The sequence below is a fragment of the Lepisma saccharinum genome, chromosome 3 (assembly GCF_977018435.1).
Source record: "Lepisma saccharinum chromosome 3, izLepSacc3.1, whole genome shotgun sequence".
Classification (NCBI taxonomy): Eukaryota; Metazoa; Arthropoda; class Insecta; order Zygentoma; family Lepismatidae; genus Lepisma; species Lepisma saccharinum.
In genome coordinates, this window is record NC_139231.1 from 28764759 (window position 1) to 28786857 (window position 22099).

A 22099-nucleotide genomic window follows, 5' to 3' on the forward strand; every position below is an offset into this window, starting at 1 on the left:
CCAGAGATGGCAGCCAGCACTCAAGAAGACATTTGCCGTTGTGAAAGAAGAAGGAGGAAAGCGATGATATGGTGAAATAATGATTGTAGATATTAATACTAATTATAATGAAAGAAAGAAATTAACTGAACACAATAATAGGATATAAATAAGGTGGAAAGGGTAATTAATATTCAGTAATAGCATAAGTGATCATTATATAAAAGTAAAGAAGTCGAATGGTAATTACGATTCTGTGTCTACTTCTGTTCCCACGAACGAGAGTTTCGTGTGGCTTTTGGGTTGTTTTTCCCAGGTGTAGCGCCATTTCACGGCAGGCACCCAAGCACTTTTGGTAGGCGCAACTATTGCAGCTCCAAGTTAAGGTTAGCGCCGGCCAGGCGGCGATCTTTAACTAACCCCTTTCTCTTTGTTTGTCTGGGAGATTGATTTTCTTAATATTTACGTCAATTTGGATAAGATCGACAAAGAAGCCCACAGAAGGAAAAATACACAATATGTAATAATTACAAGAAGAAGCAGCATTAGTAATTACAAGAAGAAGATGCCTTAGTAATTACAAGAAGAAGATGCCTTAGTTATAAGAAGAAGATGCCTTATTAATTACACGCAGAAGAAGCCTTAGTAATTACAAGAAGAAGAAGCCTCAGCGATTACAAGAAGAAGAAGCCCAAAGAAGAAGATCGGCTACAATTAATAAGAGATAAAAATAGAAGAAAAATATTGTATGAAAGATCTCCAAAGTTATTTAATATTTGTACATGATTATTCAAGAATATTACGAATTGTACCCTCCGTAGTGGGTTATATCTATTGTTTGTTTCCATATATTCGTAGTGTTAGTCACTCTGATCTGTGCCCAGAGGTATCTCATTGTTTCTACCCTGTGCTAAGCTGGCAGATGCTCACGTGAGAGGACGTGGCAGAGGGGACAAGGATAGTTTACTTTTTTCTTGGTATACAAGGCTTAGCATTAAGATGCCATAGTGCGGAGTAAAAGTGGCTAAAAATTACAGGAGGAAAGGCAATTGCCCCCTCGCCTCCTAAAATCGCCGCCACTGGGTGGCAATATTTCAATATGGCCTCGAGAATACACATCTGATTCATGAGGGCGTTCAGTATGTTTAATGACATACTTTCAGTAATCTATACTCTGTCCGAAATATCTCTGGAGCAAGACCGCGCAAAGCGTTAGAGAAGGGGGAGGAAATAGAGTGGGTAGAGCGAATCAGTACACGCTGCTTCGGAGGCTGGTAGCTGCAGTCGCTTTCGCCCCTCCTATCACGTGTTCATTGGTGGAGTCGTTTCTCGTCACTATTTGCGCAGTTTTCGCTCGTCTGCCCCAGAGATAGGACATTTGTACGTGCCAAATTTCATCTCTTTGGTAATGTTGTCCATTATTTTGTATTACTTCCCTGTACTATTTGAACATAATGAGGAATCGTACGTCTGTTCTCCATACGTGAAATGCACTCGTCGCAGTCTCGCCGTGGGGTAGTTAAATTCACCAATCGAGGCCCTTCCGCTGTATTAGATTCGGTTCCCATTCGATTAGCTATCTGTGAAAGGAGGAAAAAAAAACAGATATTTCAAGCGGAAGTGATGCGATCACCTCTCCCCATTATCGTCCGGAGCCGAGTCGTTGATTTAGTGCTCAGCTTCGAACGGCCGACTGGAATTCCTCTGCTATCAGTCCTCTGGCCAGCGCTGGCAGATCAGGGACGGAACCAACTCGCTTTCTGCTTCTGGTGGGGATTTATGTTTCCAAGAGCGCCGGGACTGTGCAGAAATAAAGGCCGATTTCCACCCAGGTTGCCATTTTATGATCAAGTTGCGATCATGCTACGTTCATGCTGCGACCGTGGCTGTTAGTAACAAGCTGTACGTGCACCATGTTTATATTTAAACGCACGGCCATGAACATAGGCGGCTGGGTAGAATTGCGCTGGTGCCACATATGGTTGATTGATTGAGTTGGTGTTTTAGGTTCACTTTATGCATAGTAAGGCTAATCGGGACTGGACCTACAGTGTAAAGTGGGATCCGAACCACTACGTGGATCCAACGGGTATCGAACCCGGGACCCCTTGATTACAAGGCGACGACGCTATCACTACGCCATCGGGAAGACCATACTGCCACATATGGGAAAAGTAAGACGAGAGCGGGACAAGAGTGGCTGGTTCCCGCGCACTGTATGGCGACGTCAACCGGGCTGCGTTGCCTAGTTCGAGCTTCAGACCGACCTCATTCCGGGACACTTGTGTGTCATCCCTGACCTTTCGAGCAAATACTGTTAGTTTGTATCACTTGGATTACAAAGACCAATTCTACAACGATATCTTTCATTCTCTTATACCTCTGAACACACTGGGTTGTGTTCCGACATGGCAACAGCGCGAACTTCTGCCACCCGCCTAATTTAATGGCCGTGAGTATAGATTTACTCCCGTAATAGATAAACTTAGGTGTCGAAATTTATTATTTATGTTGCTGTAAGAGTACTAGTAATAGTATTTATGTTCACTAAATTTGTAGAGACAAGGGACTCATTCACCAAGAAGCCATCTCATCTGAGCCAGTCCAAGCACTGGCAACACTCATTCTCATAATTTATGACGCAGCATTAATACCCTGCTCATTGCATGGACTGGCCCTTAATCGTTTTCTAAGTAGATAACAATAATTTAGAGAAAAATAATATATCTAAAACTTTACGCAGGAGGAAGAGGTGACCACACGTTTCGAAAACCTTCCCACTCGGAGACATGTAACAGATCTTCACTGAACACACGAACACTTATTCATACAGAGGCTGGGCGTGGGCATCGATGTACTTTGTGAGTTTTCCTTCGTCAAATTCAGTGGCGTGCAAACAAGGTAAGCTACCGAAGCATGGCTTCGGAATACAATATGCAATAACGTAACAATATATTATGCTATTATAATCACACGATTATTCAATAATATCTAGATAAAACCGTCCCATTTCTTCGCTACAAATAGAACAAATACCAGTCCCTGCAGGGCTGCACTGAGGTTGAGCCGAAGCAATCTTCCTCTCGCATCGGTTAAGCAGTGGCAGACCGTTGCGCGCGCATCTCAAGTCACGGGCCGTGTGCGTGTATTTCTTCTGCAACCGAAGCTAGGATTATAGGATCGGACAGGGAGTTCGAGAGTGTATCGGAGTGTTTCAACTCGAATTGTTTTCGGTTTTCCTCAGTTTACGGGTTTGGTTTGCCGAATGTATATGAAAGCGTGTGAAGGTACCAGGTAGTATCTAGTAATATAGAACAATGTGTACTATAAAAGAGATTTTGTCCAAGCCATTTTCTGCCTGTTCTTTCTCAGAAATAAATGAAATAATTGAAAATGGACGGCCAACACCAGAACTACCGAACTTGGTTCAAAAGACCAGTAATTTCACTAGACATTTTCAGTGTAATATGTATACCAAATGTGACTGGTTAATCGGTAGCGCTGAGCTAAATACGGTGTTTTGCTGGTATTGTTGTTGTTTGGAAAGGATAGAAATACTTCTTGGACCAAAACTGGCTACATGAATTTGGGAAATTTAGTGAAGTCAATAGTCGAGCACGGACTGTCTGTGAACCATCTACGAGTCTGTAGCTATAGCTGCTTTGGGGGAAAACAGAATAGAAACTACGCTTGATGACCAGCGTAAAAATGAAATGAAATATTACCAGCTGTGGTTTTTATCAAGGCAAGCTTGCCCCTTGATTTGCTATTGTTTACTTAAAAATTATATATTCAGTGCTTCGGCTATCTAACAGTTAAATGGTCACCGCACGCCACTGATCAAATTCGTATCATCACATGCTATTGGCCAAAAGTGACAGAAAAGTGAAGTAAAAGGAACAAAATCAATCAATAGAGACAACGGGCAAGCAAAATCACCACCCCAGGAGAGAATGTAGTTAGTCCACCACGGATTGATGGTATGAAGTAGTGACACGAACAGACGGACAGGTCTATTGTTTTAATTTGGATGACCAGTTCTTTAAAAATGGGTCGTACCCAAGCCAAAGGCTATGAAAGGGAAAGACTCTTCAGTCAGTTAGTGCACGGCACTAGTGTCATAAGCGTTGGCAAACTAACAAAATAAATGACATTTTTTATACTTCAGTGAGAATACTTCGTAATTGATTCACATTCTGCATATTTAGGCTACTCGTAACGATAATCCTGATGATAATATGAAATCGATAAAGGGACACATATACGAGGGTGGTCCCACAAGTAATGAGCCTGACCTAGACTCAGTGATCCGACCGTAAAATATTTTGGAATTTATAGTAAAGGAACATTCACTCGTCTTGGGGGTCGAGAGCGTGGGCTGAGTGACTCACGACTAGGTCACCAAAGATTCCTTGTGTGTCACGGTATAGATATTACTATTATTTTAACAGCTCTCTTCATCAAATTCATCTAATCATATTCAGGAAAACTCATCATTCATATTTGTGAAGGTATCGGCAACCCAATAACACCAAAAAAAATATAAACCAACTGAAGTTAAAAATGAACAAGCAAGCAAACACAAGTATACAGGAAATTCACGGGAGAATGCATTCATTTACTCTTGGGCTACAGGTTTAGAAGCTGTATTTTATTCATGTTTTCTCTCTTCTATGTAATATTCGTTACTGGCGACTTGTGCATGACTTTGCCCACAGGGATGTATACTTCACACAGCGCCATCTGTTGAGGACATTTGTAAGTCCAGTGTTTTTGGACAGGGAGCATTTACGTTATCGCAACACTGTAATGTACTCGGTAAATTGAGAATGATGGTGCAAAATTAAAGGCAAAGTAACAAGTGCATGTGTGTGTGTGTACAGAAACACTGACACACACGCACACAAGCACACAACTACAAAATCTGTAATTGTGGCTAATGTTTTCTGAAATAGAGGTTGTTCATTAGTGTATAGTGATATGAACAAAGGATAAAATTTCGAAACAAAAGGGGTCTTCATTTTTTCCCTTCTAATCAGCGTAGATCATCACTAAAATATATTTGCTCTCAGACAACATCTTCTTTTGGCACACACCGGGCGGAAATACCAACAATATTGACGATTAAGAGGGTAAAGGTTCACGCAGACTTAGTCTTCGGTGTCGTAGGTTCGCCGAATCGAGTAAGTTGTGTGTCTCAATGAATAAGGAAAGACATCTGGTATCGTTCATCGAAAGGAAGGAAGCAGTGAACCAAACCAGCAGAAAAAAATATTAAAAGATGTAATGATTCGTGTGTTGCGGGTTGCTATCTTCCGTCATCACGCTGCTTCTCCTCCAGACGCTTCTGGCACACAGCCAAAGGGCCAGTGGCACGCATGGAGGACATCGATATCCACATCCAATCTTTAGTCCAATTTTGGCTATACAAAGATACATTAACCTCTGCTGGTTACGCTGTCTTCCCTTGTTTTCCCATTTTGAAGACGCCATTACAGACAAACGAGGGCTTAAAAACTTGGGGTCTGGAGCGTTTTAGGTTCGAGAATTAAGGTAGTATCCGCCCCCCCAAAGGGCACGTTCTCCGCCGGAAGTGAAATATTCTTCCACTTCTTCTTGCTTCCCAACCACACTATTTCTTTAAAATGTTAGCAAACTATAACTTAGTCAAACATCTAGATTCATCACTAAATTTGTCAAATTTCTTGGAAACTGTAACTTGAATTTGTGTAACGTTTTGGGTCAGATATTACCATCTCTGTTATACTTTGGATCAGTCTTGAATCCAGCCCCTTTCCTCCACGGGGGGACATCAAACTTCACTTAGGGGGAGGGGGGGCAATCGTAGGCATCCAATTATAATACAATTAAAAATTTCAAAATACGAATATTTTTAATATTTAATGTAAGAAAATAATGTCATTAGGCATAATTTACTATCATCTTAAGAATGAGATTATGGGAATCAATATAAAAGTTATAGCATGCAATAACTTAGATTTATATCAAACTAAGGCGTTTAGGCTTTCTACAGCATATCTGTGGATGACATCAATGAAACTTTCTGTGGATTCCCCTTCCCCCCCTGTTGATACTTTCACGCAAGCTTGAAGAGTAGGCTACGTGTACACACACACACACACACACATATATATATATTAATATATATATTTGTTAATTTATATTTTAGAAGTTATCAAAATTGACTGTAACATTCGTTCATTATTTTGACTTTTAAATATAAAGAGGACTGAATCAATGCTTATTACTACGAAGGGAAACCCGAAAAAGTTCGTTCTACGTTTAATTAAAATAAATGGAAGAAAGCCAAAATGAACATAGTCTCCACATTTCATAACTATTGTCAAAATGCTCTGCCAGGTTACTGACATTTTCGAGGGGAACTTCTTAATTTTCGGGGGCAGAGAGGTCCGGGCCAATCCCTGAATTCATCACTGCTTTGGACATCCGAATATTTTTTGTTGTACGTACGTCTGCTCTTTCCCAACCACTCTATTCTGCATAAATGTTGTTGAGTGCATAAATGTCCCGAATTCAGTCTGTTAAATGACACATTTATATTTTTTTGTACAATGACATGTTGAAACCATGGTTTATGTGGCTTGAATTAACCAAAGAACCTGATTCACCGACGGTTAAAGGTTCTTTATCAACACCAGTCACTTTCTATTATCTTCTTCACTCTAGGTATCTGATCTATATAGTATAATGATAGGGTAATATTTGGAAGGCACGCTTCTTCCTTTGCACATGCATCAACATGTGAATTGCCTGGAATATTAATACGTTTGTGCTTTAAATAATTTTGTGTATTGTTTGGAGTATTTGCATGCTAATAAAATATAATGGGAATAACTTATAAATATTCCTGTAAGAAGATTTAAGCACCTGTAATACACTTCGACAGTCTGTTAATAGCTTCTGCAGCCCGCACGATGAAAGAACCAACTTGGGATTCTCATTTTCCCTTTTCCCATTCAACATATCAGGTTGGTCCAGTTGCCAATGGTGACAGGAAATTCTTGAGGAGGTGTTCTGCATTGTCAAACGTAAGCCTCGGAGCAACAGTTCGGGATACAAGGCTCTGGTAAGCGCAATGGTTGTCACCGGGTTAGCCCCATTCTCTGCCTATCTCTGAACTGCGATCGAAGGGTGCAAATTGACAGCAGAAGGTGTCACTTATGACTGGGCAAAAATCAGGCGTGTGGCAACACCGCTTTTTGCACTTCGAATCTCCAACATCTTGACATGAAAAATCTGCGTAAGTTATTTCATCGTGGTGGATTTAGAATGAAAATATTGGGAAAACATCTTCCAGCAACCTCAGCGCCTCTAGTGGCAGAGCGTTGCCAACGGTAGTACTGTCCGGACCGCACATGCACGCCGCACGGTAATTTCATGTCTCATATAGACGTACGGTCCAAAACTTGGGTAGTACGCAGAAAGTACGGTCGAAAATATTTGCCAATGGCAGTCAATAATGAATTGCAACACAACATTCCGATTCTGCTATTCTAAGGCCGAACGGGACAATCCTGCAAACGTAAATAAATATCAAAAGTGAAATTCTTTGAACACAAGATTAACATTTAAAGAACTGAATAGAAACATTTCTAAGACAAAGAACCATTTTTTCGGTTTGAGCACAAACACACATTGCTTATTAACAAGTAAAGCTTTCTTGAAATATCGAACCATGTTTTCTGACAACAATTGAAAGGCTGATAGTGTACTTCACTTAATGGATTTGTATATTTTTGGAAACAAGCTCGATAGAAATACTTTCAGTATGCCACATTAATGCAAAATTATTGGTATTATTGTCTGTCTATTGTTATAAACATATATATGAAATACGTGTGTACGGTACAGGAGACGAAAATCCGAAAGACTTGAGTACGGTTTTGAATACTGAGCGCTTGGCAGCACTTAGTGGCTGTTACCACTTCTGTATTGTGTAACTGGCTCCAGAGCGCGGTGGTTGACATTCGAAGTAACATCTAACGGGAAAATTTGAAACTGTACCTTTCGGGAGCCTCTTGATTCGGACAAGAAAGCGGCGGGGAACACTGCCTTGGTCTTCCCCACACTACACCCACATCGCCGATTGCAAAATTCCTACTGCATTGGGTTGTAAAAATCCATGCGTACTTGTTTTTTCTGCTTTCTATGAATTGTCTCGTGCGTCTCCGTCTAAGATTAAAATAGAACCTTGTCTGGCTTACAGGCTCACCACAGCAAGCCTTAATATTGCAAATGCAATGTGAGATCTTCTGGGAGTTGGTCATGAATGAGGAGTTCGCAGATAGGCAGATGCAGTGTCAATGCACCCACGCAAGGGATTCGTTCACGATGTCTCCATTCGTCCATTGACTAGTACTATCCTGGCGCCGATATTCTTTTGTTTCTTTATGGATGGCGCCGGGCGCGCTCGACTACTTGGCCAACTTGGATCCCTTCCAGAGGCTTCCAGAACTGTTGCAGGCTCTGGAGGAGAAGATCAGGGTTGCCAACCATGGCTTTATGTTCCTAAGTCTTGTATAATCACGGGCGATGGTAAAGGCAAGTTTACTTCGATTCTTAACATTATTATGGATACAATATAGCTGAAAAATTAAGATTTTCAAAATTTGAAGTTGCAACCTCTTCACGATTGATGTGAGTTTTCGGGATGCCACAAACTTAGGGAGGGGGCAGCAGCTCTAAATCTTTAATATGTAATTATTGAGGTAAACATGGGATACTAGGTAGAAAAATGCGTAAAATTATCAACAATATCTACTGTAAACAGTCTACATTTCCAGACGACCATCAAGACATATACCAATATGTTTAAATAATCTAATATTTTTCTTTTATAGAATCCAGCAAATGGGAGTATTTGGTTGGGGAAAGAATATTCGTTTGACTACGGTACTTATAAATCTTTTGATTTTCATACATAGAGCTATGTACCAAAAATAAATTCAAATATACTATAAATATACAACCATTGATCACGCTATCTTACGCTTCCAAAGGGTCATTCACGTTGACGTGTGCATATTGAACTCTTTTGTGCTGGCCCGACCCTGTGGCCGTGTGGTTAGCACATCGCGCTGCGACGTCAAGGGTCCCGGGTTCGAATCCCGGTCGGGCTTGGTTGTTTGTGAATGTCCATTCATCAATTTCATCATTTCATCACTCATCCCCATCTTCGCAAATTAGCCAAGAGGCACAAAACGCGAAGTAAAATAAACTAAAATCAATCAATCAATCAATCTTTTGTGCTGATATAAGTGCAAAATATAGTGTTGCTTCTCCTATTTCTGGTTGTTGTTATTTCAGCACCACATTTCCACCTGGTGGTGAAAATTTGAACCTTTTTTCGTCAGTATTCGCCTCCCCATTGTCTCATTAGCTTCTGTACCAAGTTTCACCGCAATCCAAATGCTTCGAATGGTCTCCTGAGCACTCCGAATAGGGGAACTTTACTTTTGGCCAACCGGTATGATGCAGCAGTGTTCTGCACGAAACCAATGAAAAGCAGGTTTTTGTGATCGAGACATTTTATCATCTTGTAAGGTCTCCCTGCCATTCGGGTTCTCACTGTCAGTGGTTTACATCAGTGGTTCTCAAACTGTTGTATGCGTACCTCCAGGGATGCATGAACGTTTTGAAGGGGATATTTGTTTTGAAATAAAATACTCGTTCGAAACCTATAAATAAATAGACAATAAATAAATAAAATAAAATAATAAATAATAATAAACAATAAAATAAATAATAATAACCTAATATATAATAATAGACTAAATTTCGAGCTGAAGCTCCGCTTCAAAGTTTCAAGTGCACAGCCAGACATGAAGAAACTGTGTGAGGCTATGCAGGCACATACCTCTCATTATAAACTGAAAATTTACAATAAAATCTCCAAAATTGTGCTTGATAGTTTGTTTACAAACTTATATTTGTTCTTTACTTTCTATTCAACAACTCTGGGGAAAATATTGTGAAAATTACAGTTTGTTTATATACTTCTTTGCATACACATTTTTCAAGTTTTTATTTTTGTAGCTAATGACAAAGATTGCAAACTTAGAGACACCCAATAAAATAATAAACGTAGGATTCTAATGTTTATTTGTTTACCATCTGTCTACATATAACATCCCGAAAGCCATTTTGCTCTATTGCAGATACACGCTTTCAACATTTCAAAAACGCTCCAGAAATCAGGCAGTAAAAAAAAAAAAAATCACAAAACCCAATATTCGGAGAAAACCCCATGATTACTACTAAAGGATAGAATGAGAATAAAAGTTTGAGAACCACTAGTTTACATGATAAAAGTTTGGCTGGCCGTGTGATGGTTGAGGTTTCCAAGAATTCAAGAGAGTTGAGACTCCCCTCACCCGAAATCACCGTGCCAGGATTTCCAAATTAAGTCTAATAGTCCCTGTTTAACTGCAAGGTGAGAACAGGTCCTTTCGTTTGTCATATCTGTGCCATGGAGGGGGGCGGGTAATAAAATTTGGACCCCTAAGCTAGCCTTGGTTTTGAGCCCTGCTGACATTATTATTATTACTATTATTATTATTATTATTATTATTATTATTATTATTATTAATAATAATAATAATATTAACAGTTTGTTGTCATGATATTTCACTTTCACTAATTGCATGCTCTGTATTAATAACATTTGAGAACTTTAAAATATAGACACATCTGATTAAAAGTTATTTAATAGAATGCTATCAATACTTCTTTTTAAAATACTTAGTCTTCTATTTTGGGAATGGGTACGCGTACGTGTCCCCGTGTCGCTCCTACTAAATCCGCCAATGAATTGATCCCAGGGTGCGAAATCGTTGAAGACTGGTGGGGGAAGAAGAATTTAATCTACACAGACACACACGGGACTTGTTTGTTACAAGACAATTACGATATGATATACATGGGCTTATTTGTAATGTTATTATTTATAAAAGTTAATTGCTAAATATTTAAAAATGCATTATTATTAAATACATAAACATTAATTAATTGGTTACTTTTGTATATCAGATATTTATTAATTTTAAAACTAATTCCTTTACTAACTGATTAAAGATGTCTATAAATTACAAAATAGTTGAAATACTTTTATTAGAGGAAGTTTACCAAATGTGGGCTCCCATTTTGTATTTGCCGCATATCAAGGAAACCATCAAACCAAAATGAATGGCATTAATGCCTGAAATAGTACGTTACGATCTTATTTAGTATGTCTCCTCCCATAGCGATAAAAAAATGACTTCATTGTGAAAATCTTATTTTTTCGAAGAGATGTAATTTTGAACATCGGGAAAAAACTTTCCTAAAGTGGGCCTCCTTAAATTTAGAACAATTAAAAACAGCAACTGCATAAATTATCGTGATATAAGTTAAAATTGAATACATGGAAGGCTGTGAAATAAAATAAAACGTTTATTCAATGTTAAGCGCACTGTATTACAAGAAAATTAAAAGAAAACCTGAAAGAAAGAGAATTAAATCTTCAAAGAAAGCTGCAAAGACTCGAAGGCTTCTTACACACAGTAATCACACAAATCCAAATATCTTTGTAAGCTCTTGCATAATCTATATAGCCCATAACGAGCACAGAAAACACACTACCCAGAGTTCATATCCCGTTTTACTGGAAAAGTTTCCACTTCAGAACACGCCAGATACATATATATATATTTGGCTAATTCTCTTCCAAGGCGGGTAGCTCTTCCAAGGTTTCCATCCAGAGATCACCTTTAGCGTCTATGCTCTCCATGGCTGATTACTAACTAATTGTATTGGCTTCAGCCTCACACTATTTCCCATCCCTTGGATTATATTGTCGATGTGTCATTTTTCATCCCTTCCCTAACACCGATCAAGTTACTTATCTGATTCCATACTCAGTTCATTTTTATTACATCAGCATAATTTTAGCTTTACTAAGGTGTAAATTTTAACTTCAAGCTGTACTGATGCAGGAATTTGTTTGTTTATTACAGAAGCATGGCTACTGGCAGAATAAATTTTATTTTTTGGGCTTCAATCCTAGTCCTATCCTTGATTAGCTTTACTGGATCCCTACCTCACAATGAACAGTCGCAAGATATATTTTTAAAATTACTAGGATTATATTATGAAAGAAAAGGGTTAACCATTCATACCAGCAAGAATATTTTTACGACAGTGAATGTTTTTATAGATGCGCATATTCAGGTTGAAAATGATTCCGAGTGCGCGCGGTGGAAGGTCATTCACAACGATACCAGCACCAATATTAATAATTTATCTTACTGAGATTTCTCAGTATTTTCCATGTAGATTTACAGTTGGAGACGTAAGACCTAATTGTAGAAATTTATGTCAGAACGTTACTAATACACACAACAGAGAGAAGAGGCAGATATTTCTCAATTTAATAAATTTGTTTAGTGCAGGACTTTCTGTTTTCAATACCATGTCAGTCAATCATTAATCGCAATCAGTTAAAATTTTAGCAGCCAATCAACATCATATAATTAATGAAGTATAAAATATGAAACAAAGCCAATTACAGATCTTAACATTGTCAATGGAATCTTGGTAGTTTTATAGCAATCAGTCATGCATTTAAAGGAAGAATTACTTGCTAAATTTTGTTATGACTATAATGAAGAGAGACAACTGGAGTAAACAAGTGAATGCCCTGGTCAACATGAAGCATCCAGAGAGAGTTTAAATAAAATATAATCTTATAGATTAATACGCATTCAGCATCATCGTCCATGGAAGGTGTTGTCCTCGGTGGCACATCCAAAGTGGAGGCTGTCGAAGGTATATCAAAGACGATTGAGTCAAAATCAGTCATCTTCGTTGCCTTTTGTAGAAGAGTGTTTCGGTGCTGACCGACAATAGCCACGTCCATGGCCTCGAAATTGCTTTGGAGTGTTTCTTAGTGTGTGTGTGTTATTTGTCATTGGACTTTTGCGTTAAGGGATACACGCACGCAATATATAAGTTCATAGAATTGATACTCAAAATACTTTTTGACTTGACATCATTAATCATGCTATGTGCGTGTTGACAACCGTCTAGGCGGAGAGGCACCTTCCAAGTTACACACCAACAATGCATTCTTATGTTGTTGTTTTTAATCTGTTTTTTACTGACTTGAATAAGCATTCACTACGAATCACGAATACAAATACAGAAGGGCTCGGGCGTAAAGCATGGTAAGTGACATTTTGGTCATTCCTGAGTTCATTAAGAAAAAAGGTTATTCGAAGCTATACTGTAGTAAAATTGTTTTCGTGTTGTGTTTACCAATTTCACAAGGCTTCACTGAGTTCAATGCAAATTGTATGAAATGGCAATTTCACTTACCATGTTTTACACCCGAGTCCTTCATATAATGGTAATAAACATGACAAATTATCGGGATCCACTGACCCATATAAGTTGGCGCCACAGTGGTACATATTTTGTGGGACATGGTTAAGACATGTGATGTTATGTTCCTGCAAGAAGTAAAGCGGGACAGAACATAGCTCCACGGAACACTACACACTCCAATTCTTTCGCACTTCTTTAGGTCAGGATTTTCAAATTCCAACGGTTGCCACTAACGGATTAATTGTAATCAACATTTTTTCAGTTTTGAACGGAAATAACAGTCCCTAACGAAAAAACCACTACCACGGACCAGATTATCCCTGTCAGCAGAGGTGGCGATTAAGCAGGCAGATACCCAGTGTCGCAACCACAGGGGGGGCAGGCATTGCCCCCCCAACCTTGGTCGGAAATGAGTTCAAAGGGGGCAAACATTGACGGCCAAGCGTACCTGCATGGGGCAATTACCACCAAGAACTTCAAATTTTATGCAAATAAAAATACTTTTCGTAAAATTTTCTTGATCTCTTCGCTCGCAATATCTGCTTTTCTTAGTCTTATCAATTTCAGAACCGTAGCTAGGGGACGGCGGCAGACGACCCTGGGCGCCGAACGATCTATATGAAAAAAAAATGTAAAATTGATTGATTGATTTGTGTTTTAAGTCTACTTTATACACAGAGAGGCTAATTGAGACTGGGTCTATAGCTTAAAGTGGGTTCAGAATCACTATGTGCCTCTACCGGGTATCGAACCCGGGACCACTTGATCACAAGGCGACGATGTTACCACTACACCATCGGGGAGGCACAAAAGTTCTTAATGATAGAATGCCATGGCGTTGCGTGAAATTATTTGCGTCCTATTCAGTTAATATTGATTTCAACCTACAAAAAAATTGGATCCAAACATTTTCTTGCTCGCTTCGCTCGCAATTTATGTTTCTTCGCTGTAATACATTGTAAATCACCAGACAGAGAAATAAGACTTCTCTTAATTGGTTTTAAGTGAACAATTGTTTTCAGGAAAGAGAGCGTGCACATTTCAGAGACAAGTTATGTAATTTTTGCTGTTGGTTTATTGTGAGATGGATGAATTGGTTGTGTAATGTATTAAAATAATATGTGCTGTATATGTATTAAAGAAACTTTGAATACGTACGCAATTTGTGTCCATGTTGCATATATGTGAAACATATATCGTGCATGACAGTTATGTTAATGTAAAATAGAATTATACTTGGAATGCATTTATCAAGCATTTTCTGTCTTTCAAAAATAGTTTATGTGCTTGTTTTCCGTTATTAATGTGAAATTGAACGTGTTAAGGAAATAATTCAAATCGTTTGTTCGAACACAAATGCTTTAGCACAAACGTCTACCCCGTTTTGCGTAATTTACGAGGATAATAACGTCCTTGATAATACCACTACTAATAGTTAAAATAATGTTGGTCCTGGGTTCGAATCCCGGATTGGGCATGGATGTTTGCAAGTATCCAGTCATCATTTTCATCATGCCATCACTCATCCCCATCTTCGCAAATTAGCCAATAGTGGCACAAGAAGCGAAGTAAAGTAAAGCAAATCAATAGTAACAACAATAATAATGTTATAATAATATTATTATTATTAAAATTATTATTAATATTATTGGTACTATTATTCTGGTAGTTGCCACTCCCCCAGACAAACATTCGTGGTTGCGCCTCTGCAATTGCCACCCCAATTATTTCTCTACTATGTCCTCTTATTACTAACCTTGTCTACAAAGGGAAAGTAAACTACCCTAGCTCTCACAGTTTTGACACCAATCACCACCACTGCCTGTCAGTTACAAACTGAATTCCATATTTTTATGGATATTCGTAGAACTGTACCTTACTCTTGAGGTAATCATTTGGCCAAAAGGATTCCAGAAATTAATACCATAATATTTGTAAGCACAGTGGTGAATAAAATATCTGTACAGAAAATTACTTTGTAATCTGAAGGATATGTTTGTTTCTATTTTTTAGATTAATGATGAAATATGAACAATCTATTTATCTGTGGACATGAATTTCAATACATTTTTGCTCAAACACACAAATACTTTGAAATTTAAAACCTCTAAATCTATTCAGTTAGTTGTAGGTACATACTTCCGCTCCATCTGTAATTGTACTCTTCTATTTTAAGTCGTTTTTTAACCTCTGTGTGCTGATCACAACGATGAGGACTTCATCAATTGCTGAAGAGGAAGAACCGTGGAGGGGGGGGGGGTATATGTGGTTGGGTAACCTCTCAACCAAAATTTTCTCTGCTCACCCATTGCCAACCTAAACAAATTATTGAAAAAAAAATTATGCTTCAATGAATAGGTACAGTCGCCGGCAATAGAAATGAGACACCTACGTTTATCCTGAAATACTCGCTTCCCTGCAAGGTGTTATGTACGCTGGCTAACTGTACATAGGTTATAGAAGCTACCATTGAAAATTTGCTATTAAAATCAACATATCGCGGAAGAGTTAGGCAACACACATAACGCCTTGCAGGGCAGCGAACACTTCGGAGTCTAGGTGTCTCATTTTTATTGCCGATGACTATACATTGTGGTTTTAATTTCATGCATTTTTTTTCTTGTGATTACTGTAGATTCTAGAAATGTTTACAAATTATCATGAAGAAGACATTTCAGTTTACATGTTTATAGTAAAAAGTAAATAGGATTAAACGCAACTAACACGTCTGTTTTTTTGCCGTAGTTTTGCTCTCGAAGTGAGAAATGGAATGATATTCGTAAACAAATTTTATCTATAAACTTAAGCAAAACTTACGTTTATTTTGTGACATCGTAGGTATGTGACGATGATTATAATATTTCGCTACAAAACTTCATAAATACTCATAGTTTCTTGCAAACTAATGATTTTCGATCTCGTTCTCATTAGTAAATCATTTGTTCGATATTTTTCACAGTAATCCCACATATATATATTCTCGTACTTAAAACTGTCTAATTTCTCTAATAACATAGTATATACAGGACACTTTTCTCAGATCAATGGTAAAGAGGGAAATTTATCGAGATCTAATAATCCTCATTGTACAGAGGAAGAACAAGGAAAGAGAGATCGCAAGAGACAGGAGACCGAATGAAGGAAAGACAAAGATATACCGGGTGATCCGTTTGGGATGTCATAAAAGTAAAGTGTTATACACACAAGGTTAATGTACATATCTCTGAACAGTTTGCCGTACTCTAAGCAGTAAGGTCGTAAGTTTCGAGTGAGTGGAGGTTTGCAGACTTCAACCGCGTGGCGGCGCTAGCGTTCGTGCCTGAGAGAGACAACAGCGTGCTCAGTGCGTCGTATAGTATGCAAAATTGAGATACTGAACACCATTCGCTTTCAACAGGACGGTGCTGCGCCACATTGGGCTCTCATAGTACGGGATCATCTTAAAGGGATATTCAACGATCGCTGGTGTGGCTGTGGTGGACCCATCCCATGGCCTGCGAAGAGCCCGGACTTAACGCCTCCAGATTTTTTTGTGTGGGGTACGTCAAGTCATTGGTGTATGCACAAAAACCACAGACTGAAGCCGACCTGCGATTGCAGATTAGAGCAGCTTTTCAACAGATCACTCCAGAAATGCTGCACGCCACGTGGCGCAACATGTCTGCGCGGTATGTACTGTGCTGTGTCCGCAATGGCGGACCTGTTGAGTGCTAATGTGCTGGGATACAAAAACTGTGACTCTCCTACACATGTATGTACCATTAACAGGCAATAAATTTGAATGGTTTCTGGTAGGATAACACTATACTTTTATGACATCCCAAACGGATCACTCGGTACATACTCCTGATAGAAACTAGAAGATAGAAGAAAATGCAGAAAATAGAGAGAATGCTGTTCGGAGAGCAAGAAAAAAGAAGATTTGAATAATGGAATAAGGGAAAGGGGGCCGTTTGAAATAAGCAGAGAAGGAATGCTAGAATAACTAAGTAAGAAAACATAATAGACGGAATGGGAGAGGAATGTGAAGAGAATATGAGGTGAGAAGGACATAGAGAGAGTGCACGTTCTTGGAACTCATATATTGTCTACTACGAACCTACCGACCCTAATTTATAAACACATAGCTCCTACCATTCCCGTATAAAATTTCTGGCGCCACCCCTGCACACATACGTAGGCAAGGATTCGAACCAGGAACTACGATGGACACTGTTGGTAAGAAATTGATTAAACATAATGTTATTGACAAAGAACGAGAAAGATAATTTTAATAACGCTTCTTGTATTGGTAACATGACTGTTTCAAAGGTATTGGAAGTTTTTTTTTGGATAACTCAAAACTCCTTTCTCAGCACGCTTTGGCCATAGACCCGTTTTAGGCAACTTCTTGACATATTTATAGAGAACTTACCTGAAATAGTCTTAATAATTGAGAAAGAATTATTTGATTTTTTTTTATTATTTTAGACATTAAATACCATGAACATTTCTTTTCCTTGCAAGAAATTCAATTTAGAATTTGAAATGATTTCTAAAATTGTTGTAACTTTTATAATCTTTCTTTTACAAGAACGAGGCACGTAGATAGATATGTTGTAATTTACGAAAGAAGCATACATCAAATTATTGAAATGTAAATATAGATATTACACCTATGTAAACTGCAACTCAAATTGTAAATTTTTATTTAGTTTTAATTATTAAGGTTCATTACATTAGGTTGATTTTAAAACTTAATTAAAACGTCTTAATTATTGAAAATCTCACAACGTTTCTTTCACATTTTCATGCTTCCGATATCATCAACATTTTCTACACTTCTGCCATCTATTATCCTTAAGATAGATGACATAAGATCTGCAATCGAGAATATTCGCTGCTTAAAGTTCCATTATGCGGCAATTATTACTAACATGCGCTGGTAGGTTTTAAGTTGCCTTGTATTTATAATTTGTCAGACCATTTGTCGCAAACATGAAAATAGGCGATAGACATCTCAGAATGGTAGTATCAGATTTTTTTAACGGAAGTTTGAAGATGAAACTATAATTTAATTCATTTTTCACACATTTGTGTACAGATAGTATAATAGTTTAGAGAAACTTTGAATTTATTGAATTTCTGCTAGTTAAAATAGTGTTATTATTGTATTTTTATGAAAATGGTCCTTTGTAGTGAAAAATATTATCTTACAAGAAAGACAGATTATGATCCGAGCTTTTATTTAAATCGAAGCTCAGTGAATGACACCATGAACCAGAGCTATGCAGTGTTAAACTTTTGATTTTGTAGGTCGAATTTACAAATAGAATTAATTGTACCACTCATCCTGTAGCTACAAGAAAAATGCAATCCTTGATGTTGAATACGTGCCACATTTTGCAGATGTATGATATATATCACAACACTAGAAGTCATTTCAGAATGATTCAACTCATCGACCATTTTGTACAAGTATTATATATTTTTTAACGGCCATTGTGGGCTAGTAAAGTGAAGTTTCGATTTCGATGCGCCGAATCCGACATATACAGTTAAAATGTTAGAAGCTTAAAATTTAACTTTGTTTTTAATATTGCATTTTTCAAAAAATAAAATTATTTATGTGGACAATAAGGATTTATCATGTAGAAGATATACATATTTAGCATCAAATCCAATGTTTTAGAGCATCCTCTAATCAATGAAACTGCCTAATTACCCATTAACACACAGTGTTAACTATCATACATGGGCAACTTTGGTGCCAGATAGTAGACTGCTATTGTTTATGCTGGTAATATAGCATAAGCTATTACGGTGCAGAAAAGACACACTTTACTTAAAGTTAGGCAAAATAGAAATTAAAATAATTTCCCAAAACTGAAGGGACGACCACACAAGGCGATGAAAATTCAAAGACCATTATATTGTCATTCTTTCATGCAGTTTTTATTGATAAATGTTACATCCTCAACGTTTTATTTTGGTATAACCGATTCAATCGTTGATTACACATACAACCTCCCTACACGATAAATAGTTGCGATTACCCAACCTACCAGGCTGAGTAGGAACAAACCGCTCTTTTTTCTGAAAACATGCTTATGACTATATTTTACACAATTTTACGCCGATGTTCCAACATTTTGCATTATTTAGAACTTCAATCAGCGCCATTTCTTTCCTATGGGATGGCAACACTGATGTAGAGCGGGGGGAGACTGTCTGTCTAGCTGGAGAACCGGGATTTGACAGAACACAGCAGTAAGCAAGATTTTCTGTGTTATTGGGTCGCCCGACATTGTTGTAATAGTCGCCCCTCTTTCCCTTGGCTATATTCGGGGACTTTGGGACTGACGTATAAATCTGTTCGATCTGTAACGGAGTATGGAACAACGGGAGCGGTGGTGCCAACTTTATATTTGGAACTCTCCCACACGCATAGACAACAAATTTTTCAAATATTCGTATTCCTTAAACATAAATAAATTAAATACACTGTTTTGCACATAAATTCATATTTGAAAGTAAAATGCTTGTTTGAATTTTACGTGCATATATTTGCATTAATTGGTGTAATTGTTAGTAAGTATACCTTTTTTGGGGAGGGGGTACTTGTACCGTATTTTCCTAAGGTTAACATAATCAAAGTGAGAGAGAAAAAGGAATAAGATGTGAAGAAAGAGCAGAGAAAAGAGTGAAGAGAAGGGTACAAAGAGGAAGAGGAATTGAGAAGGTGGAGAGAGAGAGAGAGAGAGAGAGAGAGAGAGAGAGAGAGAAAGGGTTGCTAAAGGTCCAGGAATTGTAAATAAATTCAATTCCGGTCCGGGAGAAAATTCAGCGAGCCTAAATGGGTTCTGGACCGTAAGGAACCTCTTTATTTTAAAAGTATCTCAATTCGGTCCCGAACCTTTTTTTCCGGATCAATTTAAATGCGGTTTATGTTCGGTATTGAAATGAAATAGTACGCAACTTGGACAGAATTTACATTATACGAGAAAAAGGTTCCGGTTCTGTTACGGAACCCAATAGAAACCATTAGTTCCTGGACTTTTTTAAACCCCAGAGAGAAAGAGATAGATAGGAATGAAATGTGTGAGGAAAAGAACGCGTGTATGGGTGCAAGAGTGACAGAGAGAGAAGAGGAATGTGTGAGGAAAAGAAAGTGTGTATAGGTGTAAGAGCGACACAAAGAGAAGAGGAAAGTGTGAGAAAATGAAAGCGTGTATGGGTGCAAGAGTGAAGAGTGAGGAAAAGAAAGAGTGCAAGAGTGACTGAAAGGGATAGATTGAAGGAGTGTGTGAGGAAAAGAAAGAGGGTGTAGGATCAAGAGTGACAGAGGTAGCGGAAGGAAATACCTGAGGGATGGAAAAATTGTACAGGTTCAAGAGTAACAGAGGGAGAAGAGGAGTGTGTGAGGGAAGGAAAGAGTGCAAGAGTGACAGAGAGAGATTGAATAACACAGTGTGTTAGGCAATGAAGAAGTGCATGGCTTAAGGAGTGAGAGATAAGGCGTGTGTGAGAGAAAGAGAGCATGTCAGAGAAGAGAGAAGTAGAGAAACTAAGAGAGAGACGGAAAGAACGTGTGAGAGTTAGAATACAGATAAACCAATGACGTTTGTAAGGGTAAGAGTACAGAGAGGAAGAAATAGTGTGAAGGATAAGAAGAAACACAGCGAGGTAGACAGTCTGGGAAAGGAAGAAGGAAAAATTGTTTGAACAAGAATGGAAGAATGTGTAATAGATGAGTAGCAAGAAGATAGGGACGAAAATAGTAAGATAGCTAAATAAAATTTTAAAAATTCTGAAATTTCGTCATCACAAAGAAGCCTAAGCCTTCTATCCTTTAACAACTTTAAAATTATTTATTTTAAAATGTGGCATATTTTTCAAAGTATTTCTCAATTTTTTTTATTTCGATAATAATGTCCTTTTCTGAAAAGTAATTACAATGTACTGTATACAGATATTACATTTTGTGTGCAAATACAAAACAATACAGTTTACAATTTAACTTACATAAACTATGCAATTTTCTTCAATTGTCGCTGATGCCATAACAATAAATATCTAAAAATCTCTAAAACAAATTATACAGGGTGTATCAGAAATCCCTTACCATCCCTTGTAAAATCCGCAGTGATGTATTTTCATGGAATTTGATATAAGCGATACAAAATAGGCCTAGAGGGACACCTTTTGGAATATGTCACGGGGACGGCCGCCATTTTGGTTCCGCCATCTTGAATTCAACTTTTTTTATTTAAAATGATAGGTGGGTCATGTGAAATATGACCATAGGCTAGAATTTCGCCAGGATGTCAAATCTGATATCAGATTTCATGTAACTTCATTTGGTGAAAAGTTATTGGCAACTGAAAGTGATGTTTACCTGTTTGTTGCAGGTGCTGAACCATGCCGTTAACAACTGAGGAACGCATCCAGATCGTCAAACTGTGTGGGTGGGAGAAGTGCCCGTGCAGTGGCTGCCGATTTCAACCTGCGTCATCCAGAACGTCACCCTGTGTCACATGTTGCAGTGGCACAGTTATTAACCAAATTCGAGAAGACAGGCACGGTCTTGGACAGACCGCGTAGTGGACGACCGCGGACAGTCACGGATGAAGCAACAGCTACGGCAGTGCTGGCCTCCTTCTCGACGTCACCGCAGCGAAGCACACGTCGTATAGCAATGCAATGTGCTATGAGTCACAGTTCAGTGTACAGGGTG